The sequence below is a fragment of the Pinus tabuliformis genome, chromosome Q (assembly GCF_031772625.1).
Source record: "Pinus tabuliformis cultivar Carrire ecotype Pingquan chromosome Q, CPIR1, whole genome shotgun sequence".
Classification (NCBI taxonomy): Eukaryota; Viridiplantae; Streptophyta; class Pinopsida; order Pinales; family Pinaceae; genus Pinus; species Pinus tabuliformis.
The window spans coordinates 41,723,161-41,737,558 of NC_142296.1; the positions used below are offsets into that span (position 1 = coordinate 41,723,161).

Genomic DNA, 14,398 nt, shown 5'->3' on the forward strand with positions numbered 1-14,398 from the left:
AGACATGAACCATGAACAACAATCATCTATCATCAGCTAAATCATAATGCTCAAAACGATATCTGGCAACTGAAAATTTCGAAGAGATAAATGCCTTAAAACACCACGAGAATCGTAAATCATTAACCAGATATCAAATTTCGTATCTCAAACTTGAAAATTTAGCATCTCAGCATAAAACATATAACGCGAAAGCTCCTGAGACTGGCAAAAATAATTTCCCACAAAATTTTTATTTTTTAAAAATTTTTAAAAACTTTTTTCAATTTTTTTTATTTTTCAGTATTAGAAATCTAAAAAATTTAAAATTCTAAAACTAAAAAAACTAAACTATATAAAAAATATAAAACAAAACCTAAAGCTTTTTATTTTTATTTTTTATATTAATAAAATCAAAAAAGGAAAAAATCTAAAACTAAATTCTAACCATTAAAAATAAAACTAAAATATATTTTTTCATTTTTTATTTTATATATATATATTTTTTTAATTTTTTTTACAAATTTTAAAATCCTAAAAAATTAAAACTAAAAATAAAGTAACTATTAAAATCTAAAAAAATAAATTATGTGAATATACAAACCTAAACTATAATCTAAAAAAAACTAAATCAAAATCTAAAATACTAAAAACGTAACTATGTAAAACACATTAAAATCTACAACATTACGCTAGGCTATCAAAATACTCAAACCAAATACAAGTCGAATACGCTTTCATGTTGAATCGAAACGTGAACCCAAAACTATGCTAACGTATGCTGTAACATATGAGAAACCACAACGCATCAAATCGAATAACCAAAGCGTAAACCAAAAAATTGAGTTCACTGGTCCGCACATATAACTCACGCAGACAGAAAAGAAAAACGACGCAACTGATCGGGAAAGGGAGCAGAGGAACCCTAGCCGTCGGAAAACAAAAAACGCATTACCATTATATCAATACGCATTAGCTGATCATTACGATATCCATCAGCAGAAATCGAAAGCGAGTTAAGGGCTCTCGACAGGCAGAGATTCAACTCGTTTCAGAACTTACCTCATTTGATTTTTTCGATGCCTGGAAACCGTGGCTCCTCTTGCTGGTTTAATGTGATGACCTGCGTTTCAGAACGCACCACAAATCCGGCGTTCATTCATGCTGAGGACTGAAGAACCTTTGCATGAGTGAGGAGCGTGTGTTGCTGATGGGATATGGTCTTGAAACCTTGGCTCAGCAAAGGATGGATGCACAAGCACATAAACAATGAATCGATTTGGCGGCCAGATTCGACAGCGGCAACAAGCACCTGGGTACTCAGATCTGATATAGAGAAGATCATACTATTTCCTTCTGTTGACTGAGCAAGAAAGAGACGAACGGCTTCACGCTGCGTCTTTACACATTATACATAGTTTTGTCTCCTTTCTGCGATGCGTCCGGCGTTTGTCCTGAAACATAAGTCCCCCAGCAGTGATTTATAAAACGGATCAATATTTTTCTTTCATTATTAGCCCATAAATGGTTCTGGCTGGTTCATGCAGCAGCAAATGTTTTGCAGGAAGCTTGATCCCCTGAGCGGCAGACAGCTCTGATGAAACCTTGGATGCTTGAGAAACCCTGCAACTTGAAATAGACCAGATCACCCCACAAGTAATATGTACATAAAACCAAAACTGAAAACCCTAATGAAAAAATTGTAAAAAAGGCAGAATCTTGAAAACCCTAGATCAGCTAATAATTTACAGATTTGGCCCCTTAACAGCCAGATTTAGCAGTAATTGCAGTAATGTTTTCAATATATCAGAAATTTTGAACTTCACTGTGAACAGAAAGAAAATCTCTCAATGTAAAACAGAAAAGAAACTTTGAATGATTAACCCAGGGAACAATCAGCCGGGCTCTGCACAGAAAAGCCAGTGGGAGTCGACTGGTTCAGCCTAGAACTTCCCCAAACGCCCACAATTTCCTTCAGAAAGGTTTTCCTGCACATCTCAAGCAACCATCAACAAAGAGAGAGAGAATGCTGCTAGATCTCAGGAAATAATGGAGATACCTGCCATTATTTCAGAAACCCTAGCAGCCCTCAAACCCTAGCAGGTGAACAAGATACCTGTGCTCACACTACTCTAAAAACAAGCTATGATTAATGGCTGAAAACTGAAATATGCAGAAAATTAAAGATCTCACAGCAATTCCAGAGAGTAACACCAACACGATTTGGACCCCAAAGTCTTCTTTTATTAACCAGAAATCAGATTACAAGAGAGCTTTTTCAGTACAGACTCACAGATCAGATGCCTTGAAATGACCCCCTAAGACCCTATATAAAGGAAATAATCCTAACGGCTAGTTCGAGTGATCCATGTAGAAATGATCTCGACCGTTGATGAGGATCAAGACATCTCTTGATCTCATCCGTCGATTTATTAACTTAAAATATTATTATTTTATTAGTTAGGGTTTTTGTTTCATTTTTTAATTTTTTATTATTTTTATTCATTTTTTAGTTTTTTAATTCATTTAAAATGGATCACTGAACTAAGCTTTCGAAAACATCACCTAGGACCTAAGACTTAGGACTCATGAGGGGATTTAAAACATTTTTCGACCCTCAGGACACATTACATCATGACTTTTACAAAATTACATCTTAAGGGACAAACCCATTTAATACAGACCCTCACAAAACACCCAGTTCTGCGACACAACTATAATCTAGCAGATTTAACACACTAGGATTTTCCTAAAGTTCTAATGACAAAATCCATCCCGGCTTTGGGGTCAGGTTTGAAGGAAAACTCTGCCGATCCATGGATCGGTGAGACGAAAAACCTTCCGGGACATAGATTATCATATAAAGTTAGGTCCACCCAGGCAGTTTTACATACATGACTCTGATCTGCTTAGATTATTTACAATTCATACATGCAGGCTGGGTTTACAACTGAAATGATCATGCTGCTGACGACTGCTGGATGGCACGGATACGCTGATCAGGTGCTGCCCCTTTCTTGCAAAGAAAAAGGGGGTGTACTGTATGGGTAGTTGACCAGTAGTGGTCAACATCTGGCTCTACTTGGGGACACGTTGCTGCTTGCAGGAATGTGAGAATCCAGAATCTGCATCCATACAACACAAAAATAAGTAGCGTCCATCCAAAAATCAGCATATACATTGAGCACCAGAAAAGAAAAAACTCTTCATTTATTAACTATCTAAAACAGAAATGAAAATGCGGAAAAACAAGGAGTAGGGTTAGAAATACGCTACAAAAGGATGCCCTACGGCATCAGATGTGTTCAATGTAGTGCATACTGAGCATTTGCCTGCTTTCAGGCAAATATGTGGGCTGCTTGTCGGATGTGTCATGTCCAATTTTGCATATGGTAGGACTTTTTCCTATCTGAAAATCAAGCTGCTCACGACCGTCTGATGTATCAAATCTTCGTCTCATCTTCTTTCTCTTACGCTTTTTCTTTCTGGCAGGTTGAATTACTGATGATCTGGTACTTTCTGTTTCAAAACTATCAGATGAAGTGTGTAAGATATGCATGCTAAGTCTTTTTGTGTCTTGCATCTGATTTTTATCGTTTTTAAGCTTATCTGGATCACCTTCAATCAACCATCTTTCAATTGAACCAATGACCTCCTCATAATAAGATGGAGCTTGTTGCAACAAATGAGAAGGCTCCTGATCTATTGATGTCACCTGGTTTCTCTCATTCTCCAATTGCTGCAACCTTTGAACTTGTATTTTATATGCATCTATCTGACTAGAGTGTTCAACCTTTATAGCACTAATCTGTTTGGCATGGTGTGCTTGCATATCTTTTATTACTTTAACATTTCCTTCCTTTATGTTCATCAAGCAATGCTGTATGGAATTTATTTCTTCTCTGTGATTCGCTTGCATGTCAGCCAACTGATTATTATGATTGAATGTCATGATAGTCATTTCCTCATCCATAGTGAATAACTTATTTTGCATAGAGTCAATTTCCCTATCATGATCAGTTTTCATGGTCACCATATTCTCCTCTAAGACTGACATCTTGCTTTGTATGCTTCTAATTTCTATTTCACATTTAGTTTTTATGGCCTCAATTTCCTTAGCATGCTGATTTTGCATGACCTCAATCTCCCTATTACGTTTTTCAAGATGGGTGCATAAAGTTTTGACATCATTGACGTAATTAGTTTGATTGCTTTCCATATTTTTCACCAGCATCATTAAATCTTGTATTATTTGCTTTTGCTCCTCCTTTTCATTGTTATGAACTTGATCTGCAATATTTCCGGTGGATGACACATTCTGACATGAAGAGTCGTCTTGGGATCTTTCACCATCCGTTGGACCTCTTATTAAACTATTTTTATTCTGTCGCACAATTTTAGAGGTAGAAGGCAAGCTGTTTGGATAACCATATCTATCTTCAAAAGCTTTTACAATGTCATTTAAAGAAGTAAAAGAATCCTTAGGAAAATTGTTAAACCAATTCAAAGCATCATCTTTTAAAGAAAGGACAAATAGACGCATTTTGATATCACCATGACTAAACTGAGGGGGTCTGCAATATATGATCATGATGCGAATAAACAAGTCTAGATGCCTTTTAGGAGCGATTGGATCACCATCTGAAAAAATAGGTAATTCAGGAATGGCCTCCTCTGGAAGATCATGGAGACGGTGAGTAAAACGACATGGTTTAAATGAATAATCCATGATGAACAATGAAGGATCAAATGGATGATAGAAAGAGATTTCTGCTCAAGAAAATTAAGAGATGAAAGAAGTGGAGTCGCCACTTGAACAATGAATCTGATTCTAGGACCCAAAAAGTAACCACAAGCAGATATGAGGAAAGCTTCTTGTCTGGGAAAAAATGAGAAAGTGGAGTCGCTACCCAAACAAGAAACACACCCAAGAGATGCTGCTGATATGGGATGAAAAGATGCCCAAAATATTGAATTTGCCAGCTCAACTGAGAGATGAGAGATGAGAAGGTGAATGTCGATGAAACTCCAGGAACAGAAAAACTTTGTCCCCGGCAACGGCGCCAAAAAATGTTGTCGCGCAGATTGACACGACAACGCTCAGACCGGGGGCTGTCACTCTGATCCCCGATCCCTCCGTTTAAGCCTGTCTCCCGCGGCTAAGGGGGGTAGTCCCTGTGAGATGATGAGACCAACTGTTGACCAGTTGGTTGGGAGACACAAGACACGATATGAAAAGCACTCGATGGATTTGATTAACTTAGCAAGACCAGTGCCTTAAGAGATTGTTGTGAAAGCGATTACTTGTTAAATGATATAGAGACATGAACCATGAACAACAATCATCTATCATCAGCTAAATCATAATGCTCAAAACGATATCTGGCAACTGAAAATTTCGAAGAGATAAATGCCTTAAAACACCACGAGAATCGTAAATCACTAACCAGATATCAAATTTCGTATCTCAAACTTGAAAATTTAGCATCTCAGCATAAAACATATAACGCGAAAGCTCCTGAGACTGGCAAAAATAATTTCCCACAATTTTTATTTTTTTAAAATTTTTTAAATATTTTTTCAATTTTTTTTATTTTTCAATATTAGAAATCTAAAAAATTTAAAATTCTAAAACTAAAAAAACTAAACTATATAAAAAATATAAAACAAAACCTAAACCTTTTTATTTTTATTTTTTATATTAATAAAATCAAAAAAGGAAAAAATCTAAAACTAAATTCTAACCATTAAAAATAAAACTAAAATATATTTTTTCATTTTTTATTTTATATATTTTTTATTTTTTATTTTTTTTACAAATTTTAAAATCCTAAAAAATTAAAACTAAAAATAAAGTAACTATTAAAATCTAAAAAAATAAATTATGTGAATATACAAACCTAAACTATAATCTAAAAAAAACTAAATCAAAATCTAAAAAACTAAAAACGTAACTATGTAAAACACATTAAAATCTACAACATTACGCTAGGCTATCAAAATACTCAAACCAAATACAAGTCGAATACGCTTTCATGTTGAATCGAAACGTGAACCCAAAACTATGCTAACGTATGCTGTAACATATGAGAAACCACAACGCATCAAATCGAATAACCAAAGCGTAAACCAAAAAATTGAGTTCACTGGTCCGCACATATAACTCACGCAGACAGAAAAGAAAAACGACGCAACTGATCGGGAAAGGGAGCAGAGGAACCCTAGCCGTCGGAAAACAAAAAAAACGCATTACCATTATATCAATACTCATTAGCTGATCATTACGATATCCATCAGCAGAAATCGAAAGTGAGTTAAGGGCTCTCGACAGGCAGAGATTCAACTCGTTTCAGAACTTACCTCATTTGATTTTTTCGATGCCTGGAAACTGTGGCTCCTCTTGCTGGTTTAATGTGATGACCTGCGTTTCAGAACGCACCACAAATCCGGCGTTCATTCACGCTGAGGATTGAAGAACCTTTGCATGAGTGAGGAGCGTGTGTTGCTGATGGGATATGGTCTTGAAACCTTGGCTCAGCAAAGGATGGATGCACAAGCACATAAACAATGAATCGATTTGGCGGCCAGATTCGATTCTCTACAAATGACAGCGGCAGCAAGCACCTGGGTACTCAGATCTGATATAGAGAAGATCATACTATTGCCTTCTGTTGACTGAGCAAGAAAGAGACGAACGGCTTCACGCTGCGTCTTTACACATTATACATAGTTTTGTCTCCTTTCTGCGATGCGTCCGGCGTTTGTCCTGAAACATAAGTCCCCCAGCAGTGATTTATAAAACGGATCAATATTTTTCTTTCATTATTAGCCCATAAATGGTTCTGGCTGGTTCATGCAGCAGCAAATGTTTTGCAGGAAGCTTGATCCCCTGAGCGGCAGACAGCTCTGATGAAACCTTGGATGCTTGAGAAACCCTGCAACTTGAAATAGACCAGATCACCCCACAAGTAATATGTACATAAAACCAAAACTGAAAACCCTAATGAAAAAATTGTAAAAAAGGCAGAATCTTGAAAACCCTAGATCAGCTAATAATTTACAGATTTGGCCCCTTAACAGCCAGATTTAGCAGTAATTGCAGTAATGTTTTCAATATATCAGAAATTTTGAACTTCACTGTGAACAGAAAGAAAATCTCTCAATGTAAAACAGAAAAGAAACTTTGAATGATTAACCCAGGGAACAATCAGCCGGGCTCTGCACAGAAAAGCCAGTGGGAGTCGGCTGGTTCAGCCTAGAACTTCCCCAAACGCCCACAATTTCCTTCAGAAAGGTTTTCCTGCACATCTCAAGCAACCATCAGCAAAGAGAGAGAGAATGCTGCTAGATCTCAGGAAATAATGGAGATACCTGCCATTATTTCAGAAACCCTAGCAGCCCTCAAACCCTAGCAGGTGAACAAGATACCTGTGCTCACACTACTCTAAAAACAAGCTATGATTAATGGCTGAAAACTGAAATATGAAGAAAATTAAAGATCTCACAGCAATTCCAGAGAGTAACACCAACACGATTTGGACCCCAAAGTCTTCTTTTATTAACCAGAAATCAGATTACAAGAGAGCTTTTTCAGTACAGACTCACAGATCAGATGCCTTGAAATGACCCCCTAAGACCCTATATAAAGGAAATGATCCTAACGGCTAGTTCGAGTGATCCACGTAGAAATGATCTCGACCGTTGATGAGGATCAAGACATCTCTTGATCTCATCCGTCGATTTATTAACTTAAAATATTATTATTTTATTAGTTAGGGTTTTTGCTTCATTTTTTAATTTTTTATTATTTTTATTCATTTTTTAGTTTTTTAATTCATTTAAAATGGATCACTGAACTAAGCTTTCGGAAACATCACCTAGGACCTAGGACTTAGGACTCATGAGGGGATTTAAAACATTTTTCGACCCTCAGGACACATTACATCATGACTTTTACAAAATTACATCTTAAGGGACAAACCCATTTAATACAGACCCTCACAAAACACCCAGTTCTGCGACACAACTATAATCTAGCAGATTTAACACACTAGGATTTTCCTAAAGTTCTAATGACAAAATCCATCCCGGCTTTGGGGTCAGGTTTGAAGGAAAACTCTGCCGATCCATGGATCGGTGAGACGAAAAACCTTCCGGGACATAGATTATCATAGAAAGTTAGGTCCACCCAGGCAGTTTTACATACATGACTCTGATCTGCTTAGATTATTTACAATTCATACATGCAGGCTGGGTTTACAACTGAAATGATCACGCTGCTGACGACTGCTGGATGGCACGGATACGCTGATCAGGTGCTGCCCCTTTCTTGCAAAGAAAAAGGGGGTGTACTGCATGGGTAGTTGACCAGTAGTGGTCAACACAACCCATCCCCCGCAATGTTCATCATGTTCCTTCCTTGTCACGAGCATTTGCATCCCCTGCCATGAGGTCGCAACCTGCCCCAACAAGCTCTGCAACAATCAATGTTCCTTACTTCTCCGCACAAGGTCTCATCGGAGACATCCATGGTAAGGTTGTCCATCACATCAGCAAACTTTCTTTGCCCTTCCCTGCATATGGCCCATCCTCCAAAATCTCCAATGAAACACAAGTAATAATAGGAATACTTACTTCATCATGAGGCTCCTCCATGTGAGTGCCTTCATCCATCAATGTCTGCAATATGTACGATCCTGGTTCAACTTGAGAAATTGGAAGTGCCTCAAGTTCTTCCTCCATCGTTGTCACATCTGCAACATCTTCATACATCACGACTTCTTCTTCTTCATCGCAATCTGTAGCTACATCCTGCTCCATTGCCCAACCAAGTCGAAGAAGTTCTTCTTCAACATTCCTTTCCAAGACCTCAAGTTCATCTTGAATCCGTGGGTTCTCTTCTTTCATAAGCCTCAACCTGTATAAGGTAAGCAAGAGCCTCCCTTGGCATTCTTCCCAACTTGCCATGTCCTATCGTTCAACTTGGCCCAAGCACACTGCGTCACTACCTGCTTCACTTTTCTTCAAATCTTCAATCTACAAATCGTTGAAAGCCCACGGAAACCAAAGCTTTGATACCAACTGTCACGCCCCTAATGTGGTAGTGGTCTTTCAACCGCACATAGGCAAGTGCGGCACCGCTACCCACTTTCTTTTCACCAATACTAATGAGTACGGGCTACGCCTAACATTCAACACTTAGTTCTTTTTCTTCAATTCTACTAAGCACATTCATTACACATCGGAAATAACATTTACATCATCTTCATTTATCAATATGCACTGCGGAAATACTTTCTTTTAATGGGAGGGGAAATTCCCAGATTAGACTGTGCCCAATAATAATAATTCAATCTTTTACAACTTTATTTACAAGTACAACCTTTGCCAAGGAACCCCAAATTTCACCTTAGCAATTTTGCCAATTTTTTAGCAACTCGGCCTGCTTGTGTCGTGTCGCCCTTCATTAAACAACGCCCACTTGTTCGTCATTCAGGACTGCCCACATCCGTCGTGTCATGCAACTCGTCACCGAGCATAAGCGCCCACCCTGTAATATCCCTTATTAGGGGTATTCCTCAAATGCAAGCAAACTCCGACCAGAGATGGACTGGGAGGGCGTTTACCAGATATGTCACCTCTGAAAAGAGGATGAGATCTGGAGGCTACCTGGCCCTTTCCAGACTCTGTCTTAGAGTATAGGAGAAAAACACACAAGTTGGTATAGTAGCCGGGAAGCTCAAAGAGATAAAAATAACAATAGTGCAACATACAATAATGTAGACATGGATATAAGCAGATACTCAAGAAATGCAGAGAGAAATGCTAAGCCATTTTATTATACTAAGTAATGGAAAGAGTACAAGAGGTGATCAGAAAGATAGCACTTGGACTTGCATAAAGCAAGTGAAGAAATACACTCAGAATGGTAAGGAAATGGCCTCTCTCTAAACTGCGTCAAGCTACCGGAGAACTGTTGTGCTGTTGCTACTGCTGGAATCAAGTGAGGATTTGGGGTTGTTCCCCTCCTCAGAAAATGTTGAAACTCTGGAATTAACCTCTGCTCAATAAACCCAAGAAAAGCCCAGAAAGCTTTCCTAAAATAGCTGACCCCCGAAAATCACCCCCTTGAGGATCTACGCTATCCTGAGTCACATGACATGAGGACACGAGACATGCAGGACACGTAAATACGATTATTCAATATGAAACGCAGCAACCTGGAAACAGGACACAGGGGACACGTTTTATATATATTTAATAAAATATATATATATATATATATATATATATATACTGAAATATAGTTTTTTATCCATATTAAATTGCAGGTTGCAGCTTATCTAATCAAATTAAAATATAATTACTTCTCAAAGTTCATAGTTCACTTTAAAAAAATAAATAGAATCAAAATTTACTATTTAGAAATTAGAATGTGATATGCCTGGTCTTGATTCTTGAATATTCAATGTTCATTGTTCATGTACAACTTACAAGCACATAAGAAAATAACTAAAGTCTAATCTTATTGATTTCCTCTGCCCCTCTTGCGAGAAAATGCCACAGCTTTCTCTTTCCCTCTAGATGTAGATGCTAGTGCTGGTGGAGTTGGCAGTGGAGTTTCCTATGCTCTAGAAGCTGAAGAACTAGAAGTAGGAGCTATAGGAGGTAGACCACGTCCTCTACTGGTGGCAGGGGTAGCCCGAGCAGGTGGTGTCACCTGGAAACATTACAATCTCCCAATCTCGAAATCCTAAAAAACTGATAAGTCTGCTGCATTTGAATGAAATCTAAAATTCTACTTTCTCCATATGAAATCCAATGAGGCCGGAACCACTCTCAAACATCCTGAGTCATTTCATGGTAATGTTAAAAATTTAAGTAAAAGTGACATTCTCCTTAATCTTCATTTTCATCCTTTTAAGTAAAAGGATGAAAATGAAGATTAAGGAGAATGTCACTTTTACTTTAAGAATTTAACATTACCATGAATAGCATATCAATACTAGGGCCTAGACTTGAAAATTAAGTTACCCCACTCAAAAATTATTTGTTTCTTTCAAAAAAAATTGCAGCTTATGCAGGAAACATTTTCTATCAACGAAATACGCGTTTTCCAGATGCAGGACACGACGAAAACCGGCAAATACGATTTACATTTTATAGGACACGATGAAAAACGTTTTTGACACGTTTTAGGGCCGTTTTCATGTTCGACACATAAAATACGGGACACGAGACCTTGGAGGACGTGTCCTGTGACTTAGACGCTATCCCTCAAGGCTCTACGCTGCCCGTAAAGAGAATCCTCCAAAACTTTACCCGAGACTCTGCCAAAATCCTCCAATATGCAAGGGCTGATCCCTTGCTCAATCTCCAAGCTCAATCCTCCACATAAACCCAATCCGGAGCTCCTACCAAAAGAGACTGCGTTCTCCCCTCTCAAGACTACGCAGTCATCAAAATGCTCAGCTCCTCCTCAACTCCAGAAATCGCTTCTCTTGCAAGATACTGAAGAAACTACCTTGCCCGAGCAAGGACTCGAAGTCCCTCGGGGCTAAGGGTGAGATCTCCAAACGGAGACACTCGATGCACTAAATAGTGCTGCAGACAGGCTAAACAGCCAGCGTGCTCTAAGTCGAAGTGACTAGCTCAAATGCAACATAATCCAATGCCCAAACGAGGAGGCTCCTCTCTCTTTTATAGCGTTGGCCTCTCTCAAAACCCTAAGGCCCACCTTCTCCAATGTAGCCTCTCTCTTGCCACGTGCTCCTTCTCCATCTGCGCAGTCCCTCAAAGTGTCTACGTGGGCCCCCTTATCTACGTGGTCCTTTGGCCCCCTTGGCTCCCCTTTTAAGTTACAATGTTGTGCTACTAGGGAGTGGCTTTATTCAAAAAGTGAGTTGTCCTCCTTTCCTCACCTTTTTATTTATAAATAACTATAGAAGGCAAAATTGAGCAAAATCGAATATTCCAATTAGCCATGGCTAATTAGGAATATTACAGTCTCCCGCGACAAAATGTTTCTTGTCCTCAAGCCACTGAAGTGATGGATGCTGCAAAATTTTCTCACTCTCCCAAGTGGCATCCTCATCCGGTAAATTTTTCCACCTCACCAAGAATTCCCGGACCATCCTGCTCCGCAGCTGCCTCTCCCTGGTATCAATAATAGCCTCCTGCTGCAACACCAAATGCCCCTCATCATCTGTGGGTGGTAGCTCGTCTGTCACTGTGTTGCCCCAATGCCTTCTTCAGGCAGGATACATGAAAAACGTTATGAATCTTGCTGTCTTGGGGCAGCTCCAATTCATACGCAACCTGTCCAATCTTGCGTATCACCCTGTATGGCCCATAAAAGCGGGGCTTGAGCTTCTCAGCTCCCTTCTGCTTCAGTGATGATTGTCGGTATGGCTGTAATCGTAGGTAGACCAAGTCCCCTACCTGAAACTGTCTCTCCACCCGACCCCTGTCAGCATACAACTTCTGCTGGTTTTGCGTTGTAGCCATATTATCCTTGAGAGCTCGGAGGATATCTTGACTCTCTTGGATCCAAATCTTGGATCTCGAAGCCTTGCTAGCACCAAACATCACGTCAGCAAAAGATAAAGGATGATATCCATACAAAGCATAGAATGGTGACATACCAATGGACATGTGATGTGTAGTGTTGTAGCAGTACTCCCCCAGATGCAGCCACTTCAGCCATGCTCGCTGCTACCCACTGACATAGTTATGCAAGTAGCCCTCCAGCCACTTGTTAACTATCTCTGTCTGCCCGTCCGTCTGTGGGTGATAACTAGTACTCGGTGTCAACTCTGTCCCCACCAACCAGAAAAGCTCCTGCCAAAACCCGCCCATGAAACGACTGTCCCCGTCATTGATGATGGTCTTAGGAAGACCATGTAGCCTGAAGACCTCTTTGAAGAACAGCTCAGCCACCTGCGCTGCTGTGTAGTGTGCGGACATGGCAAAAAGTGTGTGTACTTTGTCAGTCGATCAACGACGACAAAGATACAATCCTTGCCCTGCACCATGGGCAACCCTGTGATAAAGTCCATCGAAATACACTCCCATTTCCCCTTCGGAATGGGAAGAGGCTGCAATAATCCTGTGGGACGGCTCATCTCACCCTTGTTCCTCTGGCAAATATCACACTCCCGGATATGCTGGAGTACGTCCTCCTTGAGGCCATTCCATGAGAACCTCTCTCTAATGGCCCTGTAGGTTTTGGTAAACCCCTGATGGCCGGCCAATGGTGAATCATGTGATGCCTGAAGTATCTTCTTCTTGAGCTAAGATCCCTGAGTCAAGAAGATCCGGTCCCTATAGTAGATGATCTCATCGACCACCCTGTACCTGTCATCCGCCACCTGCCCATCCAGAACCTCACATGCAATTCTGTCCTTGGAGTACTCTACTAAGAGTCGAGCCCTCCAATCCGTGTCCAAGCTCATAAGAGACAACGTGGCTGGTCTATGTGAAAGGGCATCTGCTACCACATTGTTCTTACCCTTGACATACTCAATGTCAAAGTCATATGCTTGGATCTTACTGATCCACTTCTGCTGCCTCTCCTGTAGCTGTTTTTGCTCCAAAAAGAACCCGAGGCTGTTGTGATCAGTCCTCACCCTGAACCTATTACCCACTAAATACTGCCGGAATTTGGCCAATGCATCCATAATGGCCAGCATCTCCTTGTCGTATATAGAATACAACCTCTCATGCGGAAGGAGCTTCCAGCTCTCAAAGGCTATAGGGTGACCTCCCTGCATCAACACTGCGTCGATCCCCTCTCTTGACGCATCACACTCCAAAACAAATGGCTGCGAAAAATCTGGCAATGCAAGCACTGGGCAGCTGCTCATAACTTCCTTGAGCCTGTCAAAGGCTCGTTGCGCTGTATCCGACCAACTGAATGCACCCTGCCTCGTCAGATCTGTCAGGGGTGCAGCAAGCTGTGAGAAACTCTTGACGAACTTCCAATAGTAAGTACAAATGCCAATGAATCCCCGAAGTTCTGTCACGTTCCTCGACTCCGGCCAATCTCTGATGACCCTGATCTTCTCCTCGTGGACTCTCACTCCATCCACCCCTATGATGTGTCCCAAGTACAACATCTCCGTCAACCCAAACTCACACTTGGAGAGCTTGGCAAAGAACTACTGCTCCTCCAAGATGCGCAACACTGTCTCAATGTGCTGGAGATGCTCCTCCCAAGTCCTGCTGTAAATGAGAATATCATCAAAGAACACCAACACAAACTTCCTTAAGTGACTGCGGAAGATGTGATTCATGCAGGACTGGAATGTAGCTGGGGCGTTGGCTAGCCCGAAGGGCATCACCAAAAACTCAAAGTTCCCATAGTGACACCTGAAGGCGGTCTTGGGAATGTCCTGCTCCCTCACTCGAATCTGATGGT

At 40.2% G+C, this 14,398-nt stretch overlaps 1 protein-coding gene across 2 annotated transcripts in view; it reads right to left on the reverse strand.

Annotated features, from left to right (window-relative positions):
* LOC149218188 (zinc finger CCCH domain-containing protein 17-like) overlaps window positions 1-14,398 on the reverse strand; it is a 55,977-nt gene that overhangs the window by 29,558 nt on the left and 12,021 nt on the right. Inside the window, exon 1 of one of the 2 annotated variants that reach the window (XR_016248613.1) lies at window positions 1,042-2,086. The exons of the other annotated variant lie outside the window; for it this stretch is intronic. The gene's annotated coding sequence lies outside the window, so the exon portion shown is untranslated. Of the gene's footprint in view, window positions 1-1,041; window positions 2,087-14,398 lie in introns of those variants that run through there. 2 annotated transcript variants of the gene reach the window in all.